Consider the following 9,508-nt stretch of genomic DNA (forward strand, 5'->3'; position numbering starts at 1 on the left):
AAACACAGCTGGAAAAGTCCTGTCTCACTGAAGGGTCACGTAACAAGCATCCCCTCCTCCTCAGGAGAAAGCTCATTAACCTGTAATCAGCACATCACCTCAGAAATGTTGATATTATACGTATGCAACACAAGGGCAACATTTAATTCTGGCAACAGGGCCGCACTCAAAACTCATCTGATGGCTTTGTAACATACTTAACACAGGCAGAATAAATTTTCAGCTGAAATGGGTTCCAAAGCTTTGTGTGCGATTGAACATACTAATCTGCAGGTTCTAAGAATATGAAATGAAAGCTACTATAAATAGGACTTAACTAAGGACCACATGTCCCTCTGTGAGGTGAGTCTTCTTTATGCATCGCTGTCCCTCTTCACACTGTGCGAACACTTGCTGTGCAGTAATGACAGGAACATGGAAATACAAGGAAAATCATCTCTTACTCATCTTTGAACTCTAAACCTCATCCTATCCTATAACGAGACACACAAGACAAGCTGCCAACGACGTCACAGGAAAAGCACAGGCCTCTTTTATCTGTTGGCTACAGGCTATAGGTTTTTCCACCCTCGTTTCACCAGGCAGTTTCTGGAAGAACGCTGACACAAACAGCCAGGGGGCGTAGTTACAAGAGAAAGGATGGAGGGAGGATGGAGGGAGGGCAACACAGATGTGCATACACGTGTGTGAAAAAGGAGGAGGAGGAGGCAGCATGGACTGCGCCTGTGTACTTCCCCATGGCACCACAAGATGAATTTTTCTCTTGAGAGTTTCTGTTACACACTGACACGTCGATGAGTCCCCGTCCATTTCGTAGGGAAGATGTATGAAGCATCATGATGAGTAAATCAAATTAGCTGCACCCCACCCCCACCCGCATCCTCGCCATCGGTTTTTCAGGGTAATAACAATGGATCCACACATGCCCTTTCATACATGCATTTGTCTGTGCATGAGTGTGTTTGTGTGAAAGAACTAAAAAAAAAACAACTAAATATGTCTTTGGGAATTTGTGTGTATTAATGTGATGTGCCACAGAAAGAGGCCACAGCACCATCTACTGGGGAGAAATGCTCTGCCACGTTCTAACTTGTTTTACATGTGTTGAACAGCAGTGGTACAAGCTCGAATAAATAAATAAATCTGACTCGTGTGAGAGAAAATGCCTCATTACAGTTTTATAGAAGAATCTGCAATTGCCTTAAGGGGACTGCAAGTTAAGTACACAGAGTCAAGTTTGGCTAAAAGTGAATCAATATCATTTCCTCTTGCTGCAGAGGTTGACTTGAGTTGATACACTGTGGGAAAACAATTCATGAGTGTCCTCATGTTTCTGGCCGATCCCATCTCACCGCTGATGTATCAGTGACAACATCTGTCTCATGTACATTAGATGGAAACACAGCGATTGTCTCAGTTCTTTAATACATCAGCAGGTGGTGTCTCTGCTGTTATCAGGCAATGGATTTAACTATGGAATCGTTTTAGAAGCGATAAAATCCAGCATTTTAACGGCGGTTTGTACGGCATCATGTGGCAATGATGAGGACTAAAATGAGAAGTGAAAACCAAGAAATTCAGGAAAAAAAGTTGCCGATGCAGCCACTCAGACAAGATGTTACAGACAAAGTTTCTGACTGAGGCCTTTAGGGCTCGGTCTGAACCACATTTAGAATTCAAGGAAATAACTTAGACTGCCAGCAGTGCAAGGCAAAGTAAATTAGAGTTCAAATTCAAGTTCAAGGAACGTTTGACACATGAAGCTGCTGTACCACTGACCTTGTGAAACCCAACCTTGACTGATGTGAGCAAACAGAAGCAGATGGTCCAAAACGGAGATAATTATTAGCTGTGTGCACCACATACACTTTAATATACATCCCCACTCTGCCGGTGTATGAACTTCTCCACGAAACTGACGCAGCATATTTTTCATTCACTTGTGAGACGAGGTGGATGGTGATAAGAATTATATTAAGATAGAACTCTAAAAACTTAATTAAGATCTCTAGTTGTCTATGTAAGGTCGCGATTACATCATATATTAGCTTCACTACCAGCATGTTAGCTGATAACAGTCAACAGAAAAGCAGCTTGTGTAGTGGATTGATAAGTTGAGCTTCATCTTCTGCTCCATCCTGAAGGACTCAGCTGGGAAAAAAACCCCACGCTGCTCTCAAAGGCCAGTTCAAGTAAAACCACCCAAAGTATTTCAGAGGATTAGAGCAGCTTTTGTCTACAGGACTATAAAGTGCCTGAATTCCAGATATGGTCTCAGGGTTAGCGTGGATTAGTTTAATCTGACCACGGGCCTTGTAGATCCGGTTTGAAGCTCAAAGTCATCCTTTGAGTGGTTTCTGTTGATTCGTCTTGTCATGTTTGAGTCCTGAGGAGAATTAAACCCATACATGGCTTCATTCTGAGGGCTCTCTGACCGAGAAAAAGGCTTTTTGTAGGAGAAACTTTGCTGTCTTACTGTAAAGAACTTTATAGCTTATACACACTCTGCTTGATTTTTGTCTCAGCTTACACACACACACACACACATATGTACGGAACTAGTCAGTCAAACACGCTCAGAATGCTAAAATGGTGCTAAAAATGATTCCACATCTCCCCAGGGTTGTTTGCTTATCACTGTCAGTGGAAAGTGTTGCACTAAAAGGGCAGCTGATGGTGTGTGTGTGTGTGTGTGTGTGTGTATGTGTATGTGTGTGTGAGAGAGCTGTTCTTCTCACACTATGATGACTCACTGGCTCACTTGTGACAGCAGATACTTTTCTAGCTTATTTTTTAATTACATACACTCACACCCATCAGACACAACATTTTTTATGGCTGCAGTACTGGCAGCAAAAAGGAGACCAAGTCAATATTAGGTGGGTGGTCATGATGTTATAGCTGATAGGTGTATAACTTGGGAATTGACTGGGGAGAAGTCATGCCTAGGACTGCGTTCATAAACACTACACACACTATTCACCTACATTAGGGGAGTATTTCCACATATACCTCACTGAATTGGCTTCAGATAGATATCCATCCATCCATTTTTTATACCGCTTATCCATCACACCTAGGGGCAACACAGAGCTGTGAGGCGACAGTGCTAACCACTAAGCTAGATATTGTCAGCATTTTTCAAAACCAGAACTGAATGTTGAAAAACAACAACAACATGTTTTCTTACAAAACCTCAAAAACCTCAAAACCTACAAAAGACACAGCTGTTCATAACATAACTAGTTTGGGATATCGTTTCTGTCTGTTATAACACTGTGCTCACAAAAGTAATTGCCAAAATCTCATTCTAGGAGCACTGCAGCGTCTGTAAAACAAACGACCAAGATGTAATTCTTTGCTGCACAGGAAAACCGACGTGTATTCATAAACATGAGGTAAGTGAGGTAGATTTAATTTGAACCATCCGGACAGACTGTTTTTTGTTTACAGCAGCAATTTTACTGTTTGTCTGCTCAAGTCAATTTATTTATATAAGATAAGATAAGAACTTTATTGATCCCGCAGGAAATTGTTGTGCCAGGGTTGCAATACAAAGAAGCAAGTAATCACACAAAATATAAAAATAACAGAGTATATACATGAGATAACGGCAGATAAGGTGCAGAATGTGCGGATACAATTTTAAAGTGTTAATTGTAGTGCAGGATAAATTGTTATTGTCCTATGTGGAGAAAGGGGGAATGAGTTGAAGAGTTTGATAGCCACAGAGAGGAGGGACTTCCTGTGGCGTTCTGTGGAGCACCTCGGTGCTCTCAGTCTACGGCTGAAGGTGCTGCGGTAGGATTCCAGTGTGGCATGCAGGGGGTGGGACTTGTTGTTGAGGATGTTGAGCAGTTTTAAATCTGTGCATAAACGCTCTACACTTGACCTACACTACACACCTGTTTGAGGAAAAAACACTTCTGGAACAGAGACAGAGACACACAGCAACATTTAAACCATGTTCCTGTGTGCCCAGATCTTAGCAATTACCTTAAGGTTATTTCTGATGGAATCAATGGCCGTATCGAGGAAAATTAGACCCAAGTTCTAATAAATAACAGTTAAGCTTTAATTTTCTCTAGAAAGTGGAGAAAGTTTGATTCAAACTACTCCCTACTCAGCTTGCCTCACCTTATCACTGTCTCCATCTCATCCATCTCCTGCATGGTCTATAACTAAGAAACACTGAGCATTTTAACAGGGTGTGCTTGATGAGGACCGAAGCAATTTACCCAAAGTGCCACCAGAAACCTGCTGTGTGTTTGCATTTCCAAGTAGGTAGATAATAAGTATCATGATGGGGAAATATGTAAACCAAATAATCCACGTTATAAACAGCAGCGAGTTACGGTACAAGGCACCTGGCGTGAACGTAACCAACGGAACAGAGGCTCAGTTTACTGCAGATCTAATCACACTGATTAGAATAGTAAAGCAAGTTCAGTCAAGGCCACAGCTTTTGAGTCATACATGCTTATCTGAATATAAAGTTAGAGAAGAAAAATAAACGTGACACCTTTTGAGTGACAGAAGCCATGAAAACATTCAAATTGACGTACAATAAACATTTGCAATTACTGTAAATGAAATAATGGCAACATTCAAAAAGAGAAAATATGCACAAAACCAAAAACCCCCAACAAAATCAGGTCAAACCAAATCAAGCCACCAAGGCCTCCAAGACTTGAACATTAATATTCATATTTCAACAACATGTAGCAGTAATAAAGCATCATAAATCACATGCCAAACATCCCATGACCACAAAGTTCAGTTGCCTCAAGAAATGATTTGAACTATCAACACCAAGGCAGATGTTGCATCAGCAGAACATTTCAACCAGAAGAGAGCAGGTTCACAGATTTCAACACAAATACACTGAACACAGACATGGGGGGGGGGCATAAACAACACCTTAAACAACACACAGAAAGTGTTGTGTTCATGAGTGAACTATTTCAAAAGTCCTTCTCAACTTTACAGACCACAGCTACCAGGCCGTGTAAAGAAGCAGAAGAAAAGTATTTTACAGCCACATTTGATATTCAACAGATAGATTTCACATGACATAACTTCAAGGAAGTTAGTTGTGTCCCTTTCTTTTATCATAAACTACAGTGTAAAGATGACTGGAGTTGTACAATACAGTGGAAAACATAGAAAAGAGAGAAAAGGTGTGTAAATTAGATAAAACGTTAGATGTATAGTGGAACTATGTAGTGGTGTTTAATGTGTGCATTTGTTTTATGTTGGAGTACGTGTGTGTGTGTGAGAGAGAGAGAGTTCTTCTCACACTATGATGACTCACTGGCTCACTTGTGACAACAGATACTGTTCTGGCTTATTTTGTTATTACTTACACTTACATCCATCAGACATAACATTTGTTATGGCTGCAATACTGGCAGCAAAAAGGAGACCAGCTCAACATTAGGTGGGTGGTCATAATGTTATAGCTGATAGGTATATGTGTGTGTGTGCGTGTGTGTGTGTGCGTGACAGATAAGTCCATGACGAGAATGGAATTGGCAGCATCTGAGTGGAGATTTGCAGGTGTCAGACCGATGTGACACATCTCTGCTGCCTGTTTGTACCTCACTGATAAGACACTGTGGCTGTCACTATCACATTCGCACAAGCCCAAAGGTGTCAGCTCCTTTCAACCCGACGGATTAATGCGTTGCCGTATTTGAAGCGCTGTTATCACTCGCATGCCTCATACACACCAGGCACGTCTCATTTGGCTACACTTGTGAGGACATTGCGTTGAATTTGTTCCCTTGCATTGGGCTCATTTTGTCCAAAGGGCAGCTGTATCAGGGCTATGTGAGGTCTCAGTAGAGTGGAAACAGGATGAATGGTGAATGAACTCTGATCAACTCCCTGATTGTTGTGACTCATGCTGAACTCACCACTGAATTTACTAAGAGTCACCGTAAGTGCAGTAGTTGTCTGATTAATTATTATAAAAGGGTATTTTTGCAATCAGTTCCTCAGATGCACTAAAAATTATTTGCATCATGGAGTCACAGGCTTTGCGGTTTAAAAAGTTTTGCTCCTTTCTGCCAGTTGCACTGCAGGCACTGACCAGAGCTCTTCTAAAAGTATGGCGTTATTCTGCATCTTTGTTGCTGTTACGACTGAAAAGATCTAAATCAATAGTACATTAGTCTGTCTCTCAGTACCTCTCCACTCTGTCTGTAGGCCCCCAAGCCATTTCATTCCTGCTGAAGATATAAATCTTTAAAAAACTGGGTTACCAATATATAATCATTTTTGAACGGGACAAAATGATCCATATTCATCTGTGCACTGTGGTTTTTAAGCAAACCTTTATGAAACATGAGTGAATAGTGCATTTGTTAGGAACTATTTTCAGCAGCAACTGACGTTTGCAGCAGCAGACTGGTAAAGCTGGGAATCACTTAAATTTAACTACTCTGTGTGTTCTTTGTAATGAAAAACATGTCACCCAAGTTCATCTTATCTTATCTTAAATCACATCTTCATCTTCATCTTTCAAGAATTTCCCTCCAGGGATTAATAAAGGAATTCTGATTCTGATCTGGAGGGTCAAAAACAAGGTTTACCTTGGGCTACTTTGCAGTGCAGCCCTGAACCCTACACACTGGACCTTTAATAGTAGCAAATCCTGTTGCATGCATGTAACTGAATCTTTCATAGAATAAATGAATTGTGCTGAAATTTTATGTTTCCAGGGCAGATATTTTTACAGCATTTTTACGCACCTGATCCTTGTTTCCTGGGCACTAAGGCTGCATGCTTTATTCTCACTGAGATGCCTTGGAGGGCTCAAAGTGTCATCCGTTCTGAAGTGGCCAAAGGGACAACCAGGCCTCACCTGGCAGACATGACTTACCAGTACACAAGATAACAAGATTTCCCAGAACTGACTACCTAAATAAAAGATTCAAGTTATTTTGTGCCGTAAAAACTGAGATTTTGCCTGATCAAATTTTGTCTGAGTCAAGTCAAGCTCTCAGGCAGTTCATCTTAAGTGAGTCATGGTTGACAGCAAAGAAGTAAAAGTCTGCTTTCAGTGCATGTGAAGTTTTCTTATAAACAAAAAAGTTTATGTTTACTTTAAGTGTTATTCATTAAAATACACTGTGTGAACCCTTGAGGTCTACCAGCATGCTGAATGTACTCGTTCCGTACGCATTGAAGGTCTTAGAATGTCAGTTTTTCTTTGAAGCTTGAAACCTGCATTGTTTCCGTCCGATTTCCTTCATCTCCAACCGTTTTTTCTTGCTTTCCTGGCCCATTGCTGTATTGCTTAGCACAATACCCCCAGGTTTGAGAAACAATGTGAAACCGCTGACAGTTGCATCACCCATGTCCTTGTGTGTTTGAGCTTTTATTCTTGTCCTCAGAGACAAAACCTCCACCGTCTTAAAGTCTAACAGGGCAACAATGTGGACTCTGACATCATCACCTTTCATCGTGAATGCTGTCTTCATTTTGACAGTTAGATTCAACTTCCAAAATTGTTGATCACACCGCGAGCCACAACACAACAACAGATCTCAGCAATGAGCATATTTTAGTAATTTAGTGACATAATCCGATATTTTGAGGCTTCTTGGCAGGACACAAACGTCAGGGTTGAATTGACTTGATGCTCCAGCTGCTGTGAGCTTGAATTATAGTCTGTTTGCAGACAGTTTTGTTTCATTAATTGCCTCTGATGCTACATGCATGATTTGTGGGGGAGATGTTACATTGTTATAGCATGAACAGACTGAATGTAGATGTGTATGAATCCGTGTTTCCATGCGGCCACATTTGCGACAAACGCACACGCTCACAGGGAGGTCAGCAGCTGCCGTGAGTGTCATGTGCTGTAAAATAGAAAGTCTCTTTTAGCAAGTAAAATTCAGTTCTCACACACTCAGGGCCAGCAGACCTTTTAACCAGATACGTATGTTTAAGACTGAATAACAGCTGTAGATTTATCAGTCTGTGGAGGCAAACAAAACCTGATCTGCCCCCAACGTCCTGTCCTGTCATCTCAGCATTCAATTACAACATAACATTAAAGGCCCATTCCCATCTCAAATGACAGAAAATCATACGTACTGCCATGAATCAAATTCAGTGTGTTTGAAAGCAGAAAGGTCTTGAAGCCACAGAGGTTGAACGGCGGTCTTTACCTGTTTCAGTTTCATGTCAGTGCAGCAGATTCACTTTCCAGTTCCAGACGACGACAGCGACGCCTTGACCGTGCCGAGGCTCCACACACAAACCAGAGGCTCCTCTGCATTTGTCATGGCTGAGGGTCGGTTGGCTGGATTTCACAGAGCCTGCGGATAGGGTTAAAGTTGCTGAATGTGTGTGTGTGTGTGTGTGTGTGTGTGTGTGTGTTTAAGGAGGTCAGGGCAAAAGGTATGGATTTCAGGGACCAGGAAATCAAAGGGTCAAGGGTGAATTGCCAGGGGAAGGAGAACAAATCGGCTCTTGTATTTCAAGGGTTGGAGGGAAGCGACTGGCTTGGGTTAAGGCAACATGGCTGGAGTTTTTAGTTGGAGGTGACGAAAACAAGTTTAACCTCTTTAACTCCGCTGACCAGCTGGTGGGCCAAACCTACAGTGTGCAGTTCAACGTTGTTCCACCCACAGAACCTTTATTTATAATTCTCATATGAGATTAATTAATAATGTTTCCAATATGTGTGAACTTTGGGTAAATGTGCATAAACGATGCACAAACCATCCAGGTTATTTTCATTAGATTGAATGTAGCAGCCATAGAAAAAGCATGAAGTCTTGGGTTTGAAGAGTGTGAACAAGCCAGCACAGAATATAAACTGTGACAGAATTAGATGGGAAACAAAAGGCAAAAACTAGATGTTATAAAAGGTCAAACAAATGCTGTATCTGTTACCCACTGCAGCAAAATTTTTTATGATCATAGCTGTTGAGTTCACAGCAGTTCAGGTACAAATAAAGTTTCTACCTGAAAACGTGTTTGTTGAGTTATTCAGCAGGTTCCATAACTGCACCGGACAAACAGTAGCTGACAGCTTCACCAAAAGATCAACACTAACCGAGTCACTGTCTTTCCATAAATGTTGCTGTGGATGCTTGCGGCTTTACTCAGAAGCTCATCAGTGGGAAGAAGATAACGAAGTCTGCTTTTGAATTGAAAACATACTGTGTAGTTACAGCAGGTGTTATTAATTACACCAGACAGGCTAAACTGACACAATCCATTTACTTTCTCGTTTACAGCAGAGGTGGGGAAGTTGCTGTCAAGGAAATCCCAAGTCTTTGCACATCTCAGCCTTTGAGTTTCAAGTCTTGAACAAAGGTATTTTAACCACAAAGCCTCAACTTACTGGTATTTGCGCAGATTCAAAATGTCAAACAAAGCAGGAGGTTGTTGAATCTCTGCAGCTTTCAACGCACATGTTTTGCATACTGCAGTTAAGTTTTAGTTTTTGATAAGGATCCATCCATCCATCCATCCATCCATCCATCCA

General features: G+C 41.3%; 1 long non-coding RNA gene across 1 annotated transcript; it reads right to left on the reverse strand.

Moving 5' to 3' along the window:
* Positions 1 to 7,371: 7,371 nt before the first annotated feature.
* LOC124049323 lies at positions 7,372 to 9,178 on the reverse strand. The gene is made up of 3 exons (XR_006841386.1): positions 8,983 to 9,178; positions 8,181 to 8,330; positions 7,372 to 7,868 (listed from the first exon to the last, which is right to left on the reverse strand). It is a non-coding gene; the product is annotated as an uncharacterized LOC124049323 (long non-coding RNA).
* Between the last annotated feature and the right edge of the window lie 330 nt (positions 9,179 to 9,508).

This window comes from Scatophagus argus, chromosome 2 (assembly GCF_020382885.2).
Source record: "Scatophagus argus isolate fScaArg1 chromosome 2, fScaArg1.pri, whole genome shotgun sequence".
NCBI lineage: Eukaryota > Metazoa > Chordata > Actinopteri > Scatophagidae > Scatophagus > Scatophagus argus.